This window comes from Elephas maximus, chromosome X, assembly GCF_024166365.1.
Source record: "Elephas maximus indicus isolate mEleMax1 chromosome X, mEleMax1 primary haplotype, whole genome shotgun sequence".
In the NCBI taxonomy this organism is placed as follows: domain Eukaryota; kingdom Metazoa; phylum Chordata; class Mammalia; order Proboscidea; family Elephantidae; genus Elephas; species Elephas maximus.
In genome coordinates, this window is record NC_064846.1 from 70151763 (window position 1) to 70177306 (window position 25544).

General features: G+C 36.8%; 1 pseudogene; it reads left to right on the top strand.

Annotated features, from left to right (window-relative positions):
• Window positions 1–23861: 23861 nt before the first annotated feature.
• Window positions 23862–24691, top strand: LOC126068724 (nucleophosmin-like; annotated as a pseudogene).
• The last annotated feature ends 853 nt before the right edge of the window (window positions 24692–25544 follow it).

The window sequence follows — 25544 nt, forward strand, 5'->3', positions numbered from 1 at the left end:
TTTTTCTTCTACATTCTTTATAATGTTTTCTACACTGCTTATGCCATGTATTAGGGCTTCTAACGTTGTCCCTATTTTTTCTTCCATGATCTTTATCATTTTAGATTTTATATTTAGGTCTTTGATCCATTTTGAGTTAGTTTTTGTGCATGGAGTGAGGTATGGGTCTTGTTTCGTTTTTTTGCAGATGGATATCCAGTTATGCCAGCACCATTTGTTAAAAAGACTGTCTTTTCCCCATTTAACTGTTTTGAGGCCTTTGTCAAATATCAACTGCTTATATGTGGATGGATTTATGTCTGGATTCTCAGTTCTGTCCCATTGGTCCAGGTATCTTTTGTTGTACCAGTACCAGGCTGTTTTGACTACTGTGGCATTATAATAGGTTCTAAAATCAGGTAAAGTAAGGCCTCCTACTTTGTTCTTTTTCAGTAATGCCTTATTTATCTGGTGCCTCTTTCCCTTCCATATGAAATTGGTGATTTTTTTCTCCATCTTATTATAGACTGTTGTTGGCATTTGGATTGGAATTGCATTAAATGTTTAGATTGCTTTTGGTAGAATAGACACTTTTATAATGCTAAGTCTTCCTATCCATGAGCAAGGTATGTTTTTCCACTTATGTAAGTGTCTTTTGATTTCTTGCAGAAGTGTACTGTAGTTTTCTTTGTATAAGTCTTTTACATCTCTGGTAAGATTTATTCCTAAATATTTTATCTTCTTGAGGGCTACAGTAAATGGCATTGATTTGGAGATTTCTTCTTCGATGTTCTTTTTGTTGGTGTAGAGGAATCCATCTGATTTTTGTATGTTTACCTTGTATCCCGATACTCTGCTGGACTCTTCTATCAGTTTCAGTAGTTTTCTGGAGGATTTCTTAGGGTTTTCTGTGTATAAGATCATGTCATCTGCAAATAGAGATACTTTGACTTCTTCCTTGCCAGTCTGGATGCCCTTTATTTCTTTATCTAGCCTAAAGGCTCTGGCTAGGACTTCCAGCACAATGTTGAATAAAAGTGGTGACAAAGGGCATCCTTGTTTGGTTCCCGATCTCAGTGGGAATGTTTTCAGACTCTCTCCATTTAGGGTGATGTTGGCTGTTGGCTTTGTATAAATGCTCTTTATTATGTTGAGGATTTTTCCTTCTATGCCTATTTTGCTGAGAGTTTTTATCATGAATGAGTGTTGAACTTTGTCAAATGCCTTTTCTGCATCAATTGATAAAATCATGTGATTCTTATCTTTTGTTTTATTTATGTGGTGGATTACATTAGTTGTTTTTCTAATGTTGAACCATCCCTGCATACCTGGTATGAATCCCACTTGGTCATGGTGAATTATTTTTTTGATATGTTGTTGAATTCTATTGTCTAGAATTTTGTTGAGAATTTTTGCACCTGAGTTCATGAGAGATATAAAAGAACAACAAAAAAGATAGGTCTATAATTTTCTTTTCTTGTGGTGGATAGTGTTTTTTTTATTCATTCTGCCACTCTCTGTCTCTTTATTGGTGCATTTAGTCCATTTACATTCAGTGTAATTATTGATAGGCATGAGTTTAGTGCTGTCATTTGGATGTCCTTTTTTGTGTGTTGTTGACAGTTTCTTTTCCCACTTAATTTTTTGTGTTGAGTAGTTTATCTTTATATATTGTCTTTTCCTCTTAATCATTGTTGGTTTTGTTTCTGCTGAGATTTTGTTTTTTTCTTGTACTTTATTTTGATAAGTAGGATTGTTATTCTTCTTTGTAGTTACATTAATATTTACCCCAATTTTTCTTATTTTAAATCTAACTTTTATTTCTTTATATAGCCTTGTCTTCCTCCTCATATGAAAGACCTATGACTGCATTTCTTAATGCTCCTCATTGTTTTAATGTTATCTTCTTTTACATAATGACATGGCTGTTTCTGTTTTGAGTATTTTTTTGTCTTGATTTTTTTTGTGTGTGATTTTGCTATCTGAGGTTGACATCTGATTGCTCTGTCCAGTGTTCCAGTCTTGTGTTGATATCTGATATTATTGATTTTCTAAGCAGAGAACTCCCTTTAGTATTTCTTGTAGTTTTGGTTTGGTGTTTACGAATTCTCTAAACTTGTGTTTATCTAGAAGTGTCCTAATTTTGCCTTCCTACTTGAGAGACAGTATTGCTGGATATATGATCCTTGGCTGGCAATTTTTTCCTTCAATGCTTTATGTAAGTTATCCCATTGTCTTCTTGCCTGCATGGTTTCTTCCGAGTAGTCCGAGCTTATTCTTATTGACTCTCCTTTGTAGGTGACTTTTCATTTATCACTAGCTGCTCTTAAAATTCTCTCTTTATCTTTAGGTTTGGCAAGTTTGATTACATGTCTTGGTGACTTTCTTTTAAGAGCTACCTTATGCGGTTCCATGAACATATTGGTGAGATATCTTCTCATTTTTCATGATATCAGGGAATTTTCTGCCTACATATCTTCAACAATTCTCTCTGTATTTTCTCTTCTCCCTCCTTGTTCTGGTACTCCAGCCACTAGTAGGTTATTGCTTTTGATAGAGTCCCACATGATTCTTAGTGTTTCTTCATTTTTTTAATTATTTTATCTGATTTTTCTTCAAATATCTTGGTGCCAAGTGCTTCATCTTCAATCTCACCAATTCTGCATTCCACTTGCTCAATTCTGGTCCTCTGCTTTCTACTGAGTTGTCTAATTCTGTAATTTTATTGTTAATCTTCTGAATTTCTGATTGCTGTCTATGAATTCTTGCAGCCTATTAAATTTTTCATTATGTTCTTGAATAACCTTTTTTAATTTCTCCTAGTGCTTTATCTGTGTGTTCCTTGGCTTGCTCTTCATATTGCCTGATCTCCTTCCTGATCACTTTTCTGCTGTCTTGAAGAGTGCTGTGTATTAATCTTTTGTATTCTGCATCTGGTAATTCCAGGAAGACACCTTCGTCCAGAACATCCCTTGAATCTTTGTTTTGAGAGCTTGTTGAAGCAATCATTGTCTGCTTCTTTATGTGATTTGATATTGACTGTTGTCTCGAAGCTATCTATAAGTTATTGTATTAGTTTATTTTATGTTTTCTTACTGTATCCTTGCTTCTCACTTTGTTTTGTTTGATATGCCCAAATAGGTTGCTTGAGCAAGCTAGCTTGATTATTTTTGCATTTAAAGCTCTAATATCCTGTCACCAGATGGCTAGATCTGTTAACAGCTATATACGCCTTGGAGTCCATTCACTTTTCTTGTATGGATTCAGTGTCCAGGTAGTTCGTCATCCAGTGTGTGGTATCAGTTCTCTCCTACAGTCTTAGTGGGGCAGGAGTGATTTGTGTAGGTACTGCTATCTGGTTGCAGCAGGGGGCCACACTGTGAACAAGACGGGGGCTGACAACCATCCCCCTAGTGTCTGTGAGGAAAGCTCTCCCCTGTTCCATAGAGTGCAGAGGTGGGTGGGTTCTGTAGACAGACCATGGGCACCCAATGCTTTTGATTGTAAGGACTGGGAGGTGCCAGTTATCCTTGGATCCCTGTCGTGGGTGGTTGGGTGACCTGAGTGGAGCTACCAGTCCTTCGGCCCCTGATGTGGGTAGATGAGGACCCTGTTTAATAGGTAAAGCATTGTCAAACATCAAACTTTCACCTCTGCACTGCACAGCTGAAACAGTCGCAGTCTGCTAATGGGCCTATTCTCCGGAAACAGGCTTACATAGGTCCATGCAGAGGGGAAAGTTATTTAAGTCCACGGACCATTTATGCCTGGTCAGGAGCTTCTTTTGTCCTTAGCTCCCCAGGTTAGTGGAGCTCGCAGATTATCTTCTCTCCGATTGTGAATTTATTCCTTCTGCAAGGCTGGGAGAGTGGCTTGTGATGCACAGCAGGTCCTTTCTCAGGTCCAGGGAAATTAACAGCCACTGAAGCCAGCTTGGGGGCTGGAGGCACTATAAAATACAAGCAAGTACTTAGCTTTTGCCAAGAGCGCCGTTCTCTGGTTCCGGAGGTGTGAGTGGGCTGTGTGGCTGGCTGTTTCTCCCTAAGGATATTGTAGCTGAATGCTACTGCTAGCCCACCGCAGCCTGATGGTTCTCAGCAATTCAGGTCCAGCAACTCCTCTCCACTTCTGAACTGTCTCTCCCCTCCCCCCCAACACTCAGCATGTTTTCTAACTTTGCCTTTGTTGTTCAGGGCTCCTAGCTTGTCATAAATATAATCGTTTCACTTGTTTTTTCAGGTCTTTGTTGTAAGAGGGTTCACTGGAAGTGTTAGACTACTCCACCATCTTGGCCCTGCCCCCGTGAGATTACTTTTATTGAAGACCTTTCTTTTCTACTGATGGCTTTCAGTTACTGCCTAGTGTCTTTTTCAGTTCTATATCTGCTGTAAAAGAAACCATTTTTCCAAAGCTCTACCCATGGTAATGCCTGAATCATTTTATCATTGTGGATAGTTGGTGGCTAGAAAAATTGAGTGGAGGTGTGGTGGAGTCCTTATCTTACCATGGCTAGCTGTGCTATAATCATGTGTATTTCCTATGCTGCGTTTGGAGTTAGGAAGGGAATTTTTATGCCAGCAACCACAGAGGCCCCTAAGGCAGAAACTTGAGAGTTTCTAGAGGGAAATAGAGAAAAATTTTTCCTCCCTCTACACCAGGTAGAAAATATAGCTTTCACTTGCAATATGGAAAATCAATCTGAGAATTGAGTTGGAATCTGTCATCTTAGAAATATCTATTTCATTAGAATATTAAAATTATTGAGGTATATGTCTAGTATAAATCTCATGTGTTGGAATTGGTTCTAAATATTATTTTTCCAACAGGATAGACATAAAATGGCTATCTAGAATAAATTTGTTTGCATCTACTATTATTTGTGCCTGTATATGAAGAAGACAAGATTGTGTGAGCTTTATTTCCAGCAAATTAGATATACAACTTAGGAAACAATTGCTTCTTTACATCTATTTGCTTGTTAAGGTTCTGTGGAAAAAGGATTTTTAGGAATTGTTTATGTGAGAAAAAGGAGAAATATTGGTGACTTGAGAAAAAGAAAAGGGTCCTTGAGACTAGTCATGGTATTTCTGACTTGAATGTAATTACTCTTTTATCCTCAACTTCTGGAAATTATAGTAACATAGTGTCACAATTCCCTGTAACACTGCTTCATACACTGTGTTGGAACAAAATGTTTCTAAGGGAGATGTGATGAACCTCTTATTGTTTCATGTTTCTTCTAATCCCACTTTGCACATACAGCCTGTGGTAATGACAGAATGTGCCTCAGATTCTAATTGCTCTGAAGGAAATTAAAGAGAGAGATGAGCAGCTTTCCTCAGAGATATGTTACAAATTAAACATTTATGTAAAAAAGAAGTGGTCTCTGTGGAGAGTATTATTCACATGACATAAGGAAGAAATACTATGGCAAAATATATTTTCAGGAAACTCTACAGCAGGGGAAAAAAAGGTAATTTTCAAAGTATGAACCTAACCTGATTAAGCCTACACCATTGCTAAACCTCAGAGGATATGTACAGAATTAATATTTTCCCACAACAAGGGGTAAAATAATACTTACTGAAGAATATACCTCTTTGTAACACTGTCCCTTTATATACCAAGCTGTGGACAGTTAATATTGCCCAAAGAAATGACTAGTGACATTAATATTCTCTGTACACTTTGCTAGTCAATTGCCTTTTCCTTGCTGTTTTACGTCCTGTTTTATGGTTGGTTAGGATATAGATCCTATGGAAAATTCTGTCGCTGCTATCTTAAAAAAGAACTTCTGTATACGGAAGTTAAGAACTATGTCATTAACTCAGGTACTTAACATGCTGAAATGTGGCAACTGTTACTTTAGGTTTTTTGTCTGTCATTTACCATTTTCAGTTCCACGTAAACTATGCTTTTGATTGCACGTTCTATAAATCTCAGAACTCAGTAGAAGATAGAAATTTTTCACTGAGTAACCTGAAATCTTTTCTAATGAAAGTAACAATTATGGGACAAGAATTAAAAGATCCTTTTACTCTTGAGAATTCAGTGAAAGCACAGAATAAGAACTGCAGCAGACATATCCTCTAGGTTTACTTCTTATGCAGCTCTGGTCAACATTCCCATTCATAGCATGCTAAGTATTTTCACCTCAAGTGCCAGCTCTGTCTTCTGGCTTTTCTCCCTCATGGCTTTTTATAAAACCAGAAGCTTACTCAACCTGTCAACAAATATAGCTAAAAAGTGTTTGTGTGTGTGTGTAGGTGTGCATTAACACTCCTGGGAGTAAATTCTCAAAACAATAAGGGACGAGAGTTTATGGGTAAATGCTTCAACCTCATATCCCTAGGGGGAACAGTTATGAGGTGTTTTCTCCCTTATTCCTCAGAAGACCTTCAGCAGAATTAAGCTCCAGTTTCCCACAGTGGTGGAAATTCCTAGGTGGGGCGAAAGGTTAACACATTCAGTTGCTAACCAAAAGGTTGGTGGTTCAAGTCCACCCAGAGATACCTCAGAAGAAAGGCCTGGGAATCTACTTCTAAAATAATCCCATGGGGCACAGTTCTACACTGACATACATGGGATCATCATGAGTGGGAATGACCTTGGTGACAAATGGTACTGGTTCCCACAGTGATAACCACTCAAACACATCCTTATATATTTGCTTTCTTTTCTTCCCTGTCTCATTCTTCACACCCCCTCCCTTGGGCTTTCGGTAGTTACTTTCCTACAAAAATACCTTCCTTCAAGCATTGTCTCAAGATTTCCTTTCAGGAAAATTCAAATTAATAAAATACATAGTAATCTAATCCCTATTAGGCAGTATGTTATTTTGTAAAATTATCTACATATAGTAATGCATTAAAATGTCATGAAAATGTAAACCATTGAACATAATATATCCCTGTAAACTCAACTGCTTCCAAGGTTTCAAATACTCATGAAGTTGTATCTCTAGCTTCAACTATGTCCTGTGATCCAAATATTCCTATGAGACAGATTTAACGCAACTCTTTTTAACACTGCCTCTCTCTCCCACCACATACACTCATGCACAAGCATGCACACAAAGACATCTTCTCATATTTCCTATGTTGGAAAGACTAAAAAAAGTGAGTTTTGGTCAGGATGGCAATAAAAGACTTACACTTATACACCATTTGTGATAGTATAAATGAGTACAAATTATATTTTGTAAAAATATAATAAATTTTTACTGTTCATGTCTTTCAACTCAAAAATTCCATTATAAGGATATATTTGATGTACAGAAATATTCATTCATGTACGTAAAATGTCAAACACACGTCTCTTTATTGTAGTACTTTTTAATAGCAAAAAAATTGAAAACAAAACAAAATATTAAGTTCTGTCCACAGAAAAATGGCATAAAATTTTATATTAGGTACATATTTTTGAAAGAATGAGGTATAGCTACGTGTATTGACATGGAAATATCTCCAAGAGTTTGTGCTGAGTAAAAAAAGCAAGTTGCCGTATAAAATCTTAAGCAATAATCACATTGTATGAAATAAGCCAGATTAAAAGCTTATAAACAAATAAGCATACACACAAATAAGGGTACTTACATAAGAATTTGAGAATGTATGTGTGTGTGTGTGTGTGTGCGTGTAAATACGTGAGAAAATTTCTTGAAAGTTAGGGTGAGCTATAGGGAATTTTCCCATTTTAATCTACATTCTTGCATACTGTTTGAATTGTTTATAATGAGATAAACTAGTATTTTTTAAATTAAAAAGTAAAATAATTGGGTTCAATCATTTTTACTAACATTTGGAAACTATAAATTGTTTCACTCATAGAGAATTCGTAAAAAAAGACAAATGTGTTGATTATAAATATATAATTACCTGGTATTCTTGTGGATGACCTGTAGTGAGGTCACTTACTCCTTTCTATTTTCTTTTTGTTGAGTGGTTATCAATATTTAATATATTTAGTCGTATATTTGATATGTAACATCTTTAATATTACAGTGAGAAGGTCTGTGCACTTAAGAAAATAATTAAATTGTGTATCTTTCTAACCTACACACTCAGCTTTTTTCTTCAAGTACTCTAAACTAAAAGAGTATTATGAGAAATACATTCAGAAGGTATATTTTCCAATGCTCCCAAAATATCAGTTTATGTATTTTTTAAGTAAGTCAGTGAACTAGCACAAGAGTATGTCCATAAGCAATAAGATTTACTGCTAAGATATTACCATTGTTGACCTGCATAACTGATTGGTGAAAAAAAATTCTAAAATATAATTTACACTCCAACTTTTTGATTTATAGAACTTGTGAAAGATATAGAAGACAAATGACTGATTTTAGTGCTGCTGTTCACTCTACAAATGTTAAAGTTACATCAACATTGCCATTATAAGCTCTTAATTTCAGGAATTTATAACCTGCCTGCAAAAAGTCATTCCAGGTAAAAACTTTTTTTTTTTTTCTGACAATTTTCTGCTTAAATATTACAAATCAGATAATTGGAGAAATCAAGAAGACAGTGGAGAAAAAAAAGTTACAAAACATTTTCATGTGTACAGATTGAAAAACTGTTTCAGAGACAGTAAATTATTTGTGCAGAAAAGAGTCTCTCCCTATTTTTTTCCTTCCTACAGACTTAAAATTTTCACAGCATAATGATTTGTGGATAAATAACAAGAGAGAAGAATTTGTGTTTCCATCCAATATTGGTCAAATTAAAGAAGAATTTCAAGAATGGTAAGAATTTACTATATTAATGCTCTTGGAGAAATGAGAGTACAAATAATTTTTCTTTTCATAACTTTTCTTGTTACCTGGATGTATTATTGAAGAATGTTGTGCCAGCATTCAGACTAGAGGATTAAGAAATGGATTAGTTAATGTACCTCATTTTTTATTATTGTGGCAAAACATTTATAAGTGACTTATTTAAATCCTATTTTGGAGCACATCATTTCTTCATGTATGATAAAGAACACAAGCTTTTTCCCCAAATTTTATTTTTAAATGGGTTAAATCAGTTTTATTTTACAATGATGCTCTACATCAAAGAACAACATATTCTTTTAAAAGATGTTAATTATTCAAGATAGTTATATGTTTAAACTTAGCTCCTAGATGTTCTTTATGATAATCTTTGGCTCTTACTAAAGTCTTAGTAAATTTTAGTTTCCATCAGGGCCTGAAAATTCTGCTTTCTAGGTTGTTGATGGAAACTCAAATTTATAGGTGGCTGTTTTTTTGTAGTAACTGACTGGGGTGAACGAAGACAGAGAATTCTAATTAGTGTGCCAGGTCTTTTCTTATTACCAACATCATTGTTATTATCTTTCTTGCTTCCAAATCTTCTATTTCTACTACTGAACCTGAAAAGCTGAAAGTCTCCAAAATCATTACATGAAAGAATGAAGTTTTTCTGATTTGAAGCTTTAAAAAATTTATAATATTCTAAACATTTGATTGAATATGCCTAGAAGTCTGTGCATTAGAATGAAGGCTATATTAATTTCCTAGGGCTGCCATAGCAAATTACCAAAAACTGTGTGACATAAACAAAAGTAATGCATTCTTTCACAGTCCTGAAGACTAGAAATCTGAGATAAAGATATTGGTTGGGCCATGCTTCCTCTGATGGCTTTAGGGGAGGATCCTTCCTTGTTTCTTCCTAGCTTCTGGTGGTTCTGAGAAATCCTTAGTGTTCCCTGGCTTGCAGTTGCATCACTTTAATCACTGCTTCCATCTTTAAATGGCCTTCTTCCCCATGTGTGTCTCTGTATTCTCTCCTCTTCTGATAAGAACACCAGTCATTGAATTTAGGGCCCACCCAAATCCTGTATGACCTCATTTTAATATCACTAATTATATTTTCAAAGACACTGTTTCCAAATAAGGTATCTGTCTTAGTCATTTAGTGCTGTTATAACAGAAATACCACAAGTGGATGGCTTTAACAAAGAGAAGTCTATTCTCTCACAGTCTAGTAGGCTAGAAGTCTGAATTCAGGGCACTGGCTCCGAGGAAAGGCTTTCTGTCTCTTTTGGCTCTGGAGCAAGGTCCTTCTCATCAGTCTTTCCTTGATCTGGCAGCAACTCAGCACAGGAACCTCGGGTCCAAAGGACACGCTCTCCAGTATGGAGGGGCACGGAGACTGATGGCTGAAGTGGAGTTCATTTCCCAAGCCAATGCACAGTTTCCCTGTGCACAAGGAAGGGCCCTGAGCCCCAGCTCAAAAATTAATAGGACATCTCCCTGTTGACCCATTTAATGTGTGCCCGCCACCCTCCTGTCAAGTCATAAAGAGGGTTGCTGAAATCCTAGGTGACCTACAGCTTACCTGAACAGAGGAAAGGGACCCAATTTCTGACTCCAAAAGAAATGAGCCCTCACAAAGCAGGGGAAGGAATGGTGAAAAAGGAACAAGGATTGCACCCTCCAGAAGGCTGTTAGTTAAGTGTGGGAGTCTTAGTCACCTACTGCTGTTGTGACAGAAATAGCACAAGTGGATGGCTTTAACAAAGAAGTTTATTCTCTCACAGTCCAGTAGGCTAGAAGTCTGAATTCAGAGTGTTGGCTCCAGGGGAAAGCTTTCTCTCTCTGTCAGCTCTGGAGGAAGGAAGGTCCTCATCATCAGTTTTTCCTTGGTCTGGGAGTATTTCAGCACAAGAACCTCAGGTCTGAAGGATGTACTCTGCTCCTGGAGCTGCTTTCTTGGTAGTATGAAGTCCCCATGTCTTTCTGCTCACTTCTCTCCTTTATATCTCAAAAGAGATTGGCTTAAGACACTACCTAATCTTGTAGACCTCATCAATATAACTGCTGCTAATCCGTCTTATTACATCACAGTGATAGGATATCAGAAGATAAAATGATAGACAATAATACAATCATACAAGGGAATCATGACCTAGCCAAGTTGACAGATATTTTGGGGGGACACAATTCAATCTATGACAGTGACCTTTCTGATCAGTTTGGGCACCACCAAAGGACTGAAAGACACATCCCTCACAGGGCAAGGTAGAGAGCAATAAGCAAAGGATGAACGCTGCAATCACTTGAGGAAAGACTTCTTACTGTGTGTTCTCCATCTCTTTAGGAGCTGCTGAAAGATGGAAAACTTGGCCTAGACTTGTTGAAACAGTGTTGTCACAGAGAGGAGAAAGGAGCAGTAACCAAAGTCTGAAGGCTATGCCCACCTAAAAGTTTCTTCCAGAAAGTAGTGATGTCAAAAACACTAAATACTTCAGTGAACTAAGAAAGCAAACATCTTGTAAAATTCTAATGTCCCAGTTTCAACAAAAAATTCAAAAGGAATAAGAAGAAAATGAAAATGATGGCTCTTTCAAGTGAACAAGATGAAGGGAAAGAAATTGTACCTATGAAAGCCTAAATAATAAAGAGATTTGGAAGAATATAATACAACTATATTGAAAAGCTCAAAGAACTAAAGGAAATCAGAAAAACAATACATGAGAAAACTGAAAATAAATAAAGAGATATACACCATAAAAACAAACCAATCAGCAATACTGGTTGAAAAATAAGATAACTGAAAAAATAAACTCATTGGAAAGATTGAACGACAGAATTGGGCAAGCAAAAGAAAGAATCAGTTAACTACAAGATAAGGTAATAAAAATTATGGAGTCTGAAGAGCAACATGGGAGAAGCCTCAAGACTGCTGAGCACAGTTTAATGGAATTATGGGACAACATCAACTGAACCAACTTACACATCATGGGAATCCCAGAAGGAGACAAAAGAGAAAGGGAAAGAAAGAATATTTGAGAAAATAATGGCAGAAAAATTTCCAAATCTGGTCAAGGACATGAACCTATGAATCAAAGAAATTCAAGTAGGATAAACCACAAGAGACACACTATAGTCAAGCTCTCTAAAATGAAAGACAAGGAGAGAATTCTGAAAGCATCCAAAGAAAAGCAAAAGGCCACACACAGAGGATCTCCAATAAGATCAAGTACCGATTTCTCCTCAGAAAGCTTGGAGGTCAGATTTTGACATGTTCAAAACTCTGAAAGAAAAGAACTGTCAACCAAAAGTATTATATGTAGCAAAAATGTACTTGAAGAATGAAGACAAAATCAAGATATTCCCAGAAAGCAAATCTCAGAGAGTTTGTAACTAGTTGTCTTAGTTATCTAGTGCTGCTATAACGGAAATACCACAAGTGGATGGCTTTAACAAAGTGAAATTTATTTTCTCACATTCTAATAGGTTACAAGTCCAAACTCAGGCCGTCGGCTCCAGGGGAAGGTTTTCTCTCTCTGTCGGCTCTGGAGGAAGGTCCTTGTCTTCAATCTTCCTCTGGTTAAGAAGCTTCTCAGGTGCAGGGACCCTGTGCCCAAAGGACGCACTCTGCTCCTGGTGCTGTTTTCTTGGTGCTATGAGGTCCCCAACTCTCTGCTTACTTCCCTTTCCTTTTATCTCTTGAGAGATAAAAGGTGGTGCAGGCCATACCCCAGGAAAACTCTCTTTACACTGGATCAGGGAGGTGACCTGAGTAAGGGTAGTGTTACAAACGCACCCTAATCCTCTTAGCATGAAATTACAATCACGAAATGGAGGACAACCACACAATACTGGGAATCACCGCCTAACCAAGTTGACACAAATTTTGGGGGGGACACTATTCAATCCATGACACTAGTAGACTTGCCTTATAAGAAATGTTAAAGGAAATCCTTCAGGAGAGAAAGAAAGGACACTATACAATAATTGAAAGATGTACAAAAAAATTTTAAAAAAGATCTTCAGTAAAAGTAATTATAGTTGCCAGAATAAGGACATGTTTTGTAGTATTTTTGCTTGGTAATTCTAATGATTATGTTCTTAATGCTTTACAATGGCAAATGCATAGGAGATAAGTGTATGTTACAGTGATGTATAAAGATGTAATTGGTGATAACAACACCAAAACTAGGGGGAGGAGGAAATAGGTATAGAGTTTTTACGTGTTACTGAAGTTAAGTTTGCATCAATTCAAACCAGATTGTTGTAAATGCAAGATGTTGAGTATAATACCCATTGCAACCACAAAGAAAATACCTAAAAATGCGCATAAAAGGAAAGGAGAAAGGAATCAAACTGGTTCACTACAAAAAAAAAAAACAAGAGTTGGCAGTATTAAAGGAAATAAGGGACAAAGGAAATAAGGGACAAAGCACAGACAATAGAAAAAAATGGCAGAAGCAAATTCTTTATTATTGGTAATTTCAGTGAATGTAAATAGACTAAATGCTCCAATCACAAGGCAGAGAGTGGCAGGATGGATAAAAATAAATGATCAAACTATATGCTGTTTAGATTCCTGGGCGGTGCAAGCAACTTGAGCTCAGCTACTAACTGAAAAGTTGGTGGTTCAGATTCACCCAGTGGCACCATGGAAGAAAGGCCTGGCAATCTACTTCTGTAAGTTTACAGCCATTGAAAATCCTATACACTGCAGTTCCATGCTGACACACATAGGGCCACCATGAACCAGAATCAATTTAACAGCCACGGGTTTTTCATATATGTTATCCAAGAAACACATTTTAGACCCAAGGACACATATAAGTTGAAAGTTCAGGAATGAAAAAAAAAAATTCCATGCAAAACATGACTAAATGAAAGTTGGAGTGGAGTTTTTAACAGTAGAAAATAGATTTTAAGCCAAAATCTATGATAAAAAAACAATGAAAAATATTATATAGTGATAAAAGGGCCAATTCCTCAAGAAAATATAACAATTATAGATGCGTACACACCTAACATCAGAGCCCTAAAATATAAAAAGCAAACACTCACTGCAGACTTCTACCAAACTTTCAGAGAAGAGTTAACACCACTACTACTAAAGGTATTTCAGAGCATAAAAAAGGATGGAATACTACCAAACTCATTCTGTAAAGCCACCATATCCCTGATACCAAAACCAGGTAAAGACTCCACAAGAAAAGAAAATTATAGACCTATATCCCTCATGAATGTAGATGCAAAAATCCTCAACAAAATTCTAGCTAATAGAATTCAACAACATATCAAAAAAATAATTCACCAAGACCATATGGGATTCATACCAGGTATGCAGGGATGGTTCAACATTAGAAAAACAACTAATGTAATCCACCACATAAATAAAACAAAAGACAAGAATCACATGATTTTATCAATTGATGCAGAAAAAGCATTTGACAAAGTTCAACACTCATTCATGATAAAAACTCTCAGCAAAATAGGCATAGAAGGAAAAATCCTCAACATAATAAAGAGCATTTATACAAAGCCAACAGCCAACATCACCCTAAATGGAGAGAGTCTGAAAACATTCCCACTGAGATCGGGAACCAAACAAGGATGCCCTTTGTCACCACTCTTATTCAACATTGTGCTGGAAGTCCTAGCCAGAGCCTTTAGGCTAGATAAAGAAATAAAGGGCATCCAGACTGGCAAGGAAGAAGTCAAAGTATCTCTATTTGCAGATGACATGATCTTATACACAGAAAACCCCAAGGAATCCACCAGAAAACTACTGAAACTAATAGAAGAGTTCAGCAGAGTATCAGGATACAAGATAAACATACAAAAATCAGTTGGATTCCGCTACACTAACAAAAAGAACATCGAAGAAGAAATCACCAAATCAATGCCATTTACTGTAGCCCCCAAGAAGATAAAATACTTAGGAATAAATCTTACCAGAGATGTAAAAGACTTATACAAAGAAAACTACAGTACACTTCTGCAAGAAACCAGAGGTGACTTACATAACTAGAAGAACATACCTTGCTCATGGATAGGAAGACTTAACATTATAAAAATGTCTATTCTACCAAAAACGACCTATACATTTAATACAATTCCAATCCAAATCTCAACAACATTCTTTAATGAGATGGAGAAACAAATCACCAACTTCATATGGAAGGGAAAGAGGCCCCGGATAAATATGGCATTACTGAAAAAGAAGAACAAAGTGGGAGGCCTTATTTTACCTGATTTTAGAACCTATTATAATGCCACAGTAGTCAAAACAGCCTGGTACTGGTACAACAAAAGATACCTGGACCAATGGGACAGAACTGAGAATCCAGACATAAATCCATCCACATATGAGCAGTTGATATTGTGACAAAGGCCCCAAAACAGTTAAATGGGGAAAAGACAGTCTTTTTAACAAATGGTGCTGGCATAACTGGATATCCATCTACAAAAAAACGAAACAAGACCCATACCTCACTCCATGCACAAAAACTAACTCAAAATGGATCAAAGACCTAAATATAAAATCTAAAATGATAAAGATCATGGAAGAAAAAATAGGGACAACGTTAGGAGCCCTAATACATGGCATAAGCAGTGTAGAAAACATTATAAAGAATGTAGAAAAAAGCTAGATAACTGGAACTCCTAAAAATCAAACACCTATGCTCATCCAAAGACTTCACCAAAAGAGTAAAAAGACTACCTACAGACTAGGAAAAAGTTTTTAGCTATGATATTTCTGATCAGCGCCTGATTTCTAAACTCTACATGATAGTGCAAAAACTCAACTGCAAAAAACAAATAACCCAATTAAAAAATGGGCAGAAGATATGAATAGACACTTCACTAGAAAAGACATTCAGGTAGCTAACAGATATATGAGGACATGTTCACGATCATTAGCCATTAGAGAAATGCAGATCAAAACTACAATGAGATTTCATCCAACAAGGCTGGCATTAATCCAAAAAACACAAAATAATAAATGTTGGAGAGGCTGTGGAGAGATTGGAATACTTACACACTGCTGGTGGGAATGTCCAATGGTACAACCACTTTGGAAATCAATTTGGCACTTCCTTAAAAAGGTAGAAATAGAACTACCATACGATCCAGCAATCCCACTCCTCAGAATATATCCTAGAGAAATAAGAGCCTTTACACAAACAGATATGTGCACACCCATGTTTATTGCAGCACTGTTTACAATAGCAAAAAGATGGAAGCAACCAAGGTGCCCATCAAAGGATGAATGGATAAATAAATGGTATATTCACACAATGGAATACTACACATCGATAAAGAACAGTGAGGCATCTGTGAAACATTTCATAACATGGAGGAACCTGGAAGGCATTATGCTGAGTGAAATTAGTCAGTTGCAAAAGGACAAATATTCTATAAGATCACTATTATAAGAACTTGAGAAATAGTTTAAACTGAGAAGAAAACATTCTTTTGTGGTTAAGAGAGGGGGGGAGGGAGAGAGGGTGGGAGATCGGTATTCACTAATTAGATAGTAGATAAGAACTACATTAGGTGCAGTTAAAGACAGCACACAATACAGTGGAGGTCAGCACAATTGGATTAAACCAAAAGCAAAAAAGTTTCCTGAAGAAACTGAATGCTTCAAAGGCCAGCGTAGCAGGGGCAGGGGTCTGGGGACCATGGTTTCAGGGGACATCTAAGTCAATTGGCATAATAAAATCTATTAAGAAAACATTCTGCATCCCTCTTTGAAGAGTGGTGTCTGGAGTCTTAAATGCTAGCAAGCAGCCATCTAAGATGCATCAATTGGTCTCAACCCACCTGGATCAAAGAAGAATGAAGAACATCAAGGACACAATGTGATTACGAGCCCAAGAGACAGAAAGGGCCACATGAACCAGCGACTACATCATCCCGAGACCAGAAGAACTAGATGGTGCCCGGCTACAACCGATGACTGCCCTGACAGGGAACACAACAGAGAACCTCTGAGGGAGCAGGAGAGCAGTGGGATAAAAAATTCTCATAAGACCAGACTTAATGGTCTGACTGAGACTGGAAGGACCACGGTGTTCATGGCCCCAAACCTTCTGTTGCCCCAGGACAGGAACCATTCCCGAAGCCAACTCTTCAGTCATGGATTGGACTGGACAATGGGTTGGAGAGGGATGCTGGTGAGGAGTGAGCTACTTGGATCAAGTGGACACTTGAGACTAGGTTGGCATCTCCTGCCTGTAGGGGAGATGAGAGGGTGTAGGGGGTTAGAAGCTGGTGAAAAGGACAGGAAAAGAGAGAGTGGAGGGAGAGAACATGCTGTCTCATTAGGGGGAGAGTATTTGGGAGTTTTTAGCAAGGTGTATATCGATTTTTGTGTGAGAGACTCACTTGATTTGTAAACTTTCACTTGAAGCACAATAAAAATTATTTTTTAAAAAAACAAATACTGACAGAATTAAAGGGAGAAATTGACAGTTCTATAATAGTTGAAGATTTCAATGTACCACTTTAAATATTGGGAAAAATATCTACAAATGAGATAAATAAGAAAATAGAGGACGTAGAAAACACTATAAACCAACTACACCTAACATATATAGATCACTCCGCCCAACAAGAGCACTGTATACTCTTCTTCAGTACACATGGATCATTCTCCAGGATCGATCGTACATTAGGTCAAAAGCAAGTTTCGGTAAATTTTAAAAGATTGAAGTCCTACAACCTATTTTCTCCAACCACAATGGAGTGCAATTATAAATTGATAACAGAAAGAAAACTGGTAAATATACAAAAATACGAAAATTAAGCAGCACACTACTAAAAAACATTGGATCAAGGAAGAAATCAAAAGGGAAAACAGAAAATACTTAGTGATGAATGAAAAGGAAAGTACAGCATATGGAAACTTATGGGACACAACAAAACTGTTCAGAGGAAAATTGTAGCTGCTAATCCTTACATTAAAAAAGATCACAAAAAATTTAACCTCAAGTCTTGAGGAACTCGAAAAAGAAGATTAAAAATTTGAAAGCTTCCAGAAGGAAATAGAGAATAGAAAAACGATAGAGAGAATGAATGCAACCAGAAGTTGGTTTTTTTTCAAAGATCAATAAAATCAATAAACCTTTCTTTAGACTAAGAAAAAAAAAAAAAAAGGAGAAAAGATGCAAATATCTAAAACCAGAAATGGAAGTGGAAAATAACAATCCACCCTACAGAAATAAAATGCATCATAAGAAAATACTATGAATAATTTTATGACAACTAATTAGATAATCTAGGTGAAATGGATAAATTTCTAGAAAAACATAAGCCTCCTACATTGACTCAAGAAGAAATGCAAAATCTCAACAGACGCATAACAAGTGAAGAGATTGAATCAGTAACTAAAAACCTCCCCCAAAAAGAAAAGTCTTAGACTAGATGGCTTCACTGGAGCTTTCTACCAAAAATTTATAGAGTAAGTGACCCCAATCATTCTTAAATTTTTCCAAAGAATAGAAGAGGATAGAATAGTTTGTAACCTATCGTACGAGACTAGTGTTACTCTGATATCAAAGACAAAGACAATGCAAGAAAAGAAACTACAGACCAGTATCTCTTGTGAATACAGATGCAAAAATCCTCAACAAAATTCTAGTAAACCAATCCAGCACCATATTAAACAGATTATACAGCATAATCAAGTGAGATTTATCTCAGGAATTCAAGGGTGGTTCAACATTAGAAAATCAACCAGTATAACATGCCACATCAAGGAAAAGAACCACTTGATCATCTCAATTGACATAGACAAAGCATTTGATAAAATCCAACACACTTACATGATAAAAACACTCAACAAGCTAGAGATAGAAGGGAAATTTCTCAATATAATAAAGGGCATCTATGAAAAAAAGCACAGCTAACATCACATTCAGTGGAGAAAGACTGAGAGCTTTCCTCTCAGGAAAAAGTCAAGGATGTCTGCTTTCATCACTGCTATTTACTATTGTAATGGAATTTTTAGCTAGAGAAATTAGGCAAGAAAAACAAATAAAAGATATCCAAATCAGAAAAAAAAAAAGACCCCGTTGCCACCGAGTTGATTCCTACTCATAGTGACCCTATAGGACAGAGTAGAGCTGCCCCATAGGGTTTCCAAGGAGCACCTGGTGGATTGACACTACCGACCTTTTGGTTAGCAGCCGTAGCTCTTAAGCACTGTGCCACCAGGGTTTCCCAATCAGAAAAAGAAGAAGTAAAACTACCCCTTTTTGCAGAGAACATTATTCTATATAAAGAAAAACCCCAAAGATCCACGAGAAAGATACTACAGATATTAAACAAATCCAGCGTAGTGGCAGGTTACAAGCTCAATACGAGTTTTATGCATCAGTAATGAGCAATCTGAAAAGGAAATTAAAAAAATAATTCCATTCGCAAAAACATTTAAAAGACTAAAATATGTAGGAATAAATTTAACAAAGGAAGAAAAAGACTTGTATGCTGAAAACTATAAAAAGATTACTGAAAGAAATTAAAGAAGACCTCATGGATGAGATGACTTAAGATGCCAATACCACCTAAAGTAATCTATAGATTCGACACAAGCCCTATGAAAATTCCAATAGTCTTCTCTGCAGAAATGCAAAAATCAATCCTTACATTTATACGAAACTGCAAGAGACTCCAAAGAGCCAAAACAATCTTTGAAAAAGAATAAAGTAGAAGGACTTACCCTTCCGAATTTCAAAATGTACTCTAAAGCTACAGTAACCAAAATAGTCTGGCACTGGCTTAACCATAGCCATATGTTGTTGTTGTTGTTATGCTTTTAGAGGCCATCGAGTAGGTCCCAACTCACAGTGACCATATGTACAACAGAACAAAACACTGCCTTGTCCTGAGCCATCCTCACAATCATTGCTGTGTCTGAGGCCATTGTTGCAGTCACTATGCCAATCCATTTTATTGAGGATCTTCCTCTTTTTCACTGACGCTCAACTTTACCAAGCATGATGTCCTTCTCCAGGGACAGGTCTAACCTGTCAAAAATATGTGAGACAAAATCTCACCATTTTTGTTTCTAAGAAACCTTCTGGTAGATCTTCTTCCAACACAGATTTGTTCATTCTTCTCGCAGTCCATGGTATATTCAGTATTCTTTGCCAACACCATAACTCAAATGCATCAATTTTTCTCCAGTCTCCCTTATTTATTGTCCATCTTCCCCATGCATATTAGGTGATTAAAAATAACATGACTTGGGTCAGATGCACTTTAGCCCTCAAAGTAACATCTTTGCTTTTTAACACTTTAAAGAGATCTTTTGCAGCAGGAGAGCCATATAGAGCAATGGAATAATCCAGAAATAAACAAGTACAACTATGGTCAATTGATTTTTGACAAGGGTTCTAAGTCCATCTGATGGGGACAGAATAGATTCTTTAGTTAATGACGCTAGAACAACTGGATTTTCTTAATAAAAGAATTGGACTCATACCTCATCCCATACATGAAAACTAACTCAAAATGGATCAAGGACCAGAAAGTTAGAAGTAAAGCCTTGAAACTCTAGGAAGAAGGCATAGGGGTAATGCTTTGGGATCTTTTTTTTTTTTTAATAATAATTCTTAGATATGACATAAAAAACATAAGCAACAAAAAACAAAGTAGATAAATGGGACTCTACCAAAATTGAAAACTTTTGTTCATCAAAAAACTTTATCAACAAAGTGAAGAGACAACTGACAAATTGGAAAAAAATGTTTAGTAAGCATATTTTTTTAGTTAGCTAGTGCTGCTGTAACACAAATAGCACAAGTAGTTGGCTTCAAAGAACAGAAATTTATTTTCTCAGAGATCTGGAGGCTAACAGTCTAAATTGGTGTCTTGGTTATCTAGTGCTGTTATAACAGAAATACCACAAGTGGATGGCCTTAACAAACAGAAATTTATTATCTCACAGGCTAGGAGGCTAGAAGTCTGAATTTAGGGTGCCAGCTCAAGGGAAAGGTTTTCTTACTCTCTGTCAGCTCTGGGGGATGGTCCTTGTTATCAATCTTTCCCTGGTCTAGGATCTTCTCAGCCAGTGACCTTGGGCCCAAAGGACACGCTCTGCTCCCAGCTCTTCTTTCTTGGTGGTATGTGGTCTCTCTCCTCTTTGCTCAATTCTCTCTTTTATATCTCAAAAGAGATTGACTAATCTGTAGATTGAATCCTGCCTCCTTACCATAACTTCCTGTAATCCTGCCTCATTAACGTCATAAAGGTTAGGATTTACAACACATAGGATAAACATATCAGATCACAAAATGTTGGACAGCCACACAATACTAGGAATCATGGCCTAGACAAGCTGATACACATTTTGGGGGGACAATTTTCAACTCATAACAGTTGTGTTGATTCTTTGTTGGTAACGCTGGGTCTTCCATGGCTCTTGGCAATCCTCACATAGCATCTGTCTTCCCCAGTATGTGCCTACTTCTGTGTCATTTTTGCCTCTTATATAACTCAGAAGCATTTAGATTTAGTATTCATCCTATACATGATCACAACTGATTGGCTGATTACTTCACAATAATATGAATTATGGAAAGTGATTACATTACATTAGATTAAATTAATTACATCCATAGATATTGAAGTGAGAATTCCAACACATATTTGTGGGGATGCAATTAAATACATAACACCATATATTTGATAGGGTTAAATATCTAGAATATATAAAGAATTAGAATTTAACAAAAAGATAGACAACCAATTGAGAAATAGGGAAAAGGCTTGATAGACATGTCACCAAAGAAGAAATATAAATGGACAACAAGGACACTGAATCAATATCATCAGTCATTAGGGAAATGCAAATCAAAAGCACGATGAGATATCGCTTTGCACCCACTAAGATAGCTGTGATTAAAATTACCATATAACCTCCTAGGTATATAACCAAAAGAATTGAAAGCAGGAACACAAACAAATACTTGTTCACCAATGCACATTGCAGCACCCTTCACAATACCCAAAAGGTAGTCTAAACAAAACGTGGTGCATATGTACAGTGGAATATTGTTGTTGCTGTTGTTAGGTGCCATTGAGTCAGTATCAACTCATAGGACACTGCCCGATCCTGCACCATCTTCACAATCATTGTTAAGTTTGAGCCCATCTTTGCAGCCACTGTTTCAATCCATCTTGTCAAAAGTCTTCCACTTTTTCGCTGATCTTCTACCTTACCAGGTATGTTGGCCTTCTCCAGAGACTGGCCCCTGCTGACAACATGTCCCAAGTACATGAGACAAAGTCTCCTCAACCTTGCTTCTAAGGAATACTCTGATAGCACTTTTTGCAAGACAGACTTGTTTGTTCTTCTGGCAGTCTGTGGTATATTCAATATTCTTCACCAACACCATAATTCAAAGGCATCAATTCCTCTTCAGTTCTTCCTTATCCATAGTCCAGCTTTCACATGCATACGAGGTGATTGAAAATACCATGGCTTGGGTCAGGTGCACCTTAGTCCTCAAAGCGACGTCTTTGTTTTTGAACACTTTAAAGAGGTCTCTTGCAGCTGATTTGCCCAATGCAATGCATCATTTGATTTCTTGATTGCTACTTCCATGGGCGTTGATTGTGGATCCAAGTAAAATTAAATACTTGACAGTTTGAATATTTTCTCCATTTATCATTTTGTTGCTTATTGGTGGAGTTGTAAGGATTTTTGTTTTCTTTTCATTGAAGTGTAACCCATACTGAAGGCTATAGTCTTTGATCTTCATCAGTAAGTGCTTCAAGTCCTCTCAGCTTTCAGCAAGCAAGGTTGTGTCATCTGCAGGTTTTTAATGAGTTTTCCACCAATTCTGATGCCCCGTTCTTCTTCATATAGTCCAGATTCTCAGATTATTTGCTCAGCATACAGATTGAATAAGTATGGTAAAAGGATACAACCCTGGCACACACCTTTCCTGATTTTAAACCATGCACTATCCTCTCTTTCTGTTTGAAAAACTGCCTCTTGGTCTATGTACAGATTCTGCATAAGCACAATTAAGTGTTCCTGGAATTCCCATTCTTAGCAATATTATACATAATTTGTTATGATCCACACAGTCAAATGCCTTTCCATAGTCGATAAAACACAGGTAAACATCTTTCTGGTATTCTCTGCTTTTATCCAAGATCCATCTGACATCAGCAATGCTAACCCTTGGCCTACGTCCTCTTCTGAATCTGGCTTGAATTTCTGGCAGTTCCCTGTCAATGTACTGTGGCAATCATTTTTGAAATATCTTCAAAAATTTACTTGCCCGTGATATTAATGATATTGTTCGGTAATTTCTGCATTCTGTTGGATCACCTTTCTTTGGAATGAGCACAAAAATGGATCTCTTCCAGTTGGTTGGCCAGATAACTCTCTTCCAAATTCTTTGGCATAGATGAGTGAGTGCTTCCAGCATTGCATCTGTTAGTTGAAATATCTCAGTTGGTATTCCGTCAATTCCTGGAGCCTTGTTTTTCGCCAGTGCCTTCAATGCAGCTTGGACTTCTTCCTTCAGTACCATCGGTTCTAGATGATATGCTGCCTCTTGAAATGGTTGAACATTGATTAATTCTTTTGGGTACAGTGACTCTGTGTATTCCTTCCATCTTCTTTTGATGCTTCCTGGGTTGTTCAATATTTTGCCCATAGAATCCTTCAATATTGCAATTAGAGGCTTGAATATTTTCTTCAATTCTTTCAGCTTGAGAAATGCCAAGTAAGTTCTTCCCTTTTGGCTAACTCCAGGTCTTTGCACCTTTAATTATAATACTTCGCTTTCTCAAGCCACCCTTTGAAATCTTCTGTTCAGCTATTTTACTTCATAACTTCTTCCTTTTGCTTTAGCTACTCTACATTCAAGAGAAAGTTTCAGAGTCTCTTCTGATATCCATTTTGTTCTTTCCTTTCTTCACGTCTTTTTAATGACTTTTTGCTTTCTTCATGTATGATGTCCCTGATATCATCCCACAACTCATCTGATCTTCAGTCATTAGTGTTAAATGCATCAAATCTATTCTTGAGCTGGTGTTATTCCATCCTGTGCAGCTGTTTTCAGCAGCAGTATTGGTTTATCTCAGTTCTCTACTGCATAAGTGCATGCCATCTCCCATGGAAGATTCAATGAGGCCCCAGAACCATCTTTTCGGTTGTAAACTAAAGGCCTAAAAAGATTATCACTTTAAGTTGGATAATGATGAAAATGAACACCAGTTATCCTTAAGAATGGTCAGTTTAGGGGCTGGTGCAAAGGATGAATTGCACATTGTTGAAGCAGAGGCAACCCAATTAAAGTAACACTGGCAACTTTAAAATACCCTTAGAGCCAACAGTCTGCCTTGGGAGCTTTGAAACAATGCTACCTGAGGTCTCACTGTACTTAGGGCCTGTGCATACTAGTGGACAGCACTTAGTAGCTGTGGAGGAAGATGCAGAGTGAGATGATGAAGAGGATGAGGATGTGAAACTCTTACATATATCAGGAAAGCCATCTGCCTCTGAAGGTGGTAATAAGGTTCCACAGAAAAAAAGTAAAACTTGCTGTTGAAGAAGACGATGATGATGACAACGATAATGATGACAATGAGAATGATGAAGAAACTGAAGAAAAAGTTCCATTGAAGAAATCTGTATAAGACACTCCAGCCAAAAATGCACAAATATCAAACCAGAACGGAAAAGACTCAAAACCATCAGCATCAAGGTCAAAAGGTGAAGAATCTTTCAAAAAACAGGATAACCCTCCTAAAACACTGAAAGAACCTAGCTCTGTAGAAGACATTAAAGCAAAAATGCAAGCAAGTACAGAAAAAGGTGGTTCTCTTCCCAAAGTGGAAGCTAAATTCATCGATTGCATGAAGAATTGCTTCTGAATAACTGACCAGGTGGCTATACAAGATCTCTGGCAGTGGAAGAAAATAAGAAAATAATTTAAACAGTTGTTAAAATTTTCTGTCTTATTTCATTTCTTTAACTGTTGATATCTGGCTGTCCTTTTTATAATGCAGAGTGAGAACTTTCCCTAACATGTCTGATAAATGTTGTCCAGGTTCATTTGCCAAGAATGTGTTGTCCAAAATGTCTGTTTCTTTTAAGATGGAACTCCATCCTTTGTATGTATGGAATATTTTGATAGGACATAGTAGTAGCAGTGGTCATACAAATAAGAATGGTATGGAGACAAAAACATACATGTGAAATAGGTTTAGTATTTTAATAAAGTAAATATATATATATATATTCTTGAGATGGTCTCCAAATTCAGGTGGGATATAGTCAAGGTCATATATTGATTCTCGTGGACTTGTGATTTTCCTCAGCTTCAACTTGAACTTGCATATGAGCCATTGATAGTCTGTTCTGCAGTCAGCCCCTGACCTTGTTCTGACTGATGATACTGAGGTTTTCCATCATCTCTTTCCACAGATGTAGTCGATTTTATTCCCATGTTTTCTATCCGGTGAGGTCCAAGTGAATAGTCACCATTCATGTTGTTAAAAAAAAGATATTTGCAACGATTAAGTCTGTGATCCTGTAAAATTCTATCATGGGATCTCTCCCATCTTTTCTATTACTAAGTCCATATTTTCCAAATTACTGATCTTTCTTCCTTGTTTCGAACTCTTGCATTCTAATCACCAGTAATTATCAATGCATCTTGATGGAATGTTTGATGAATTTCAGAATGCAGAAGTTGGTAATGATCTTTAATTTGCTCATTTTTGGCAATAATGGTTGGTGCACAAATTTGAATATTAGTTGTATTAACTGGTCTTCCTGGTA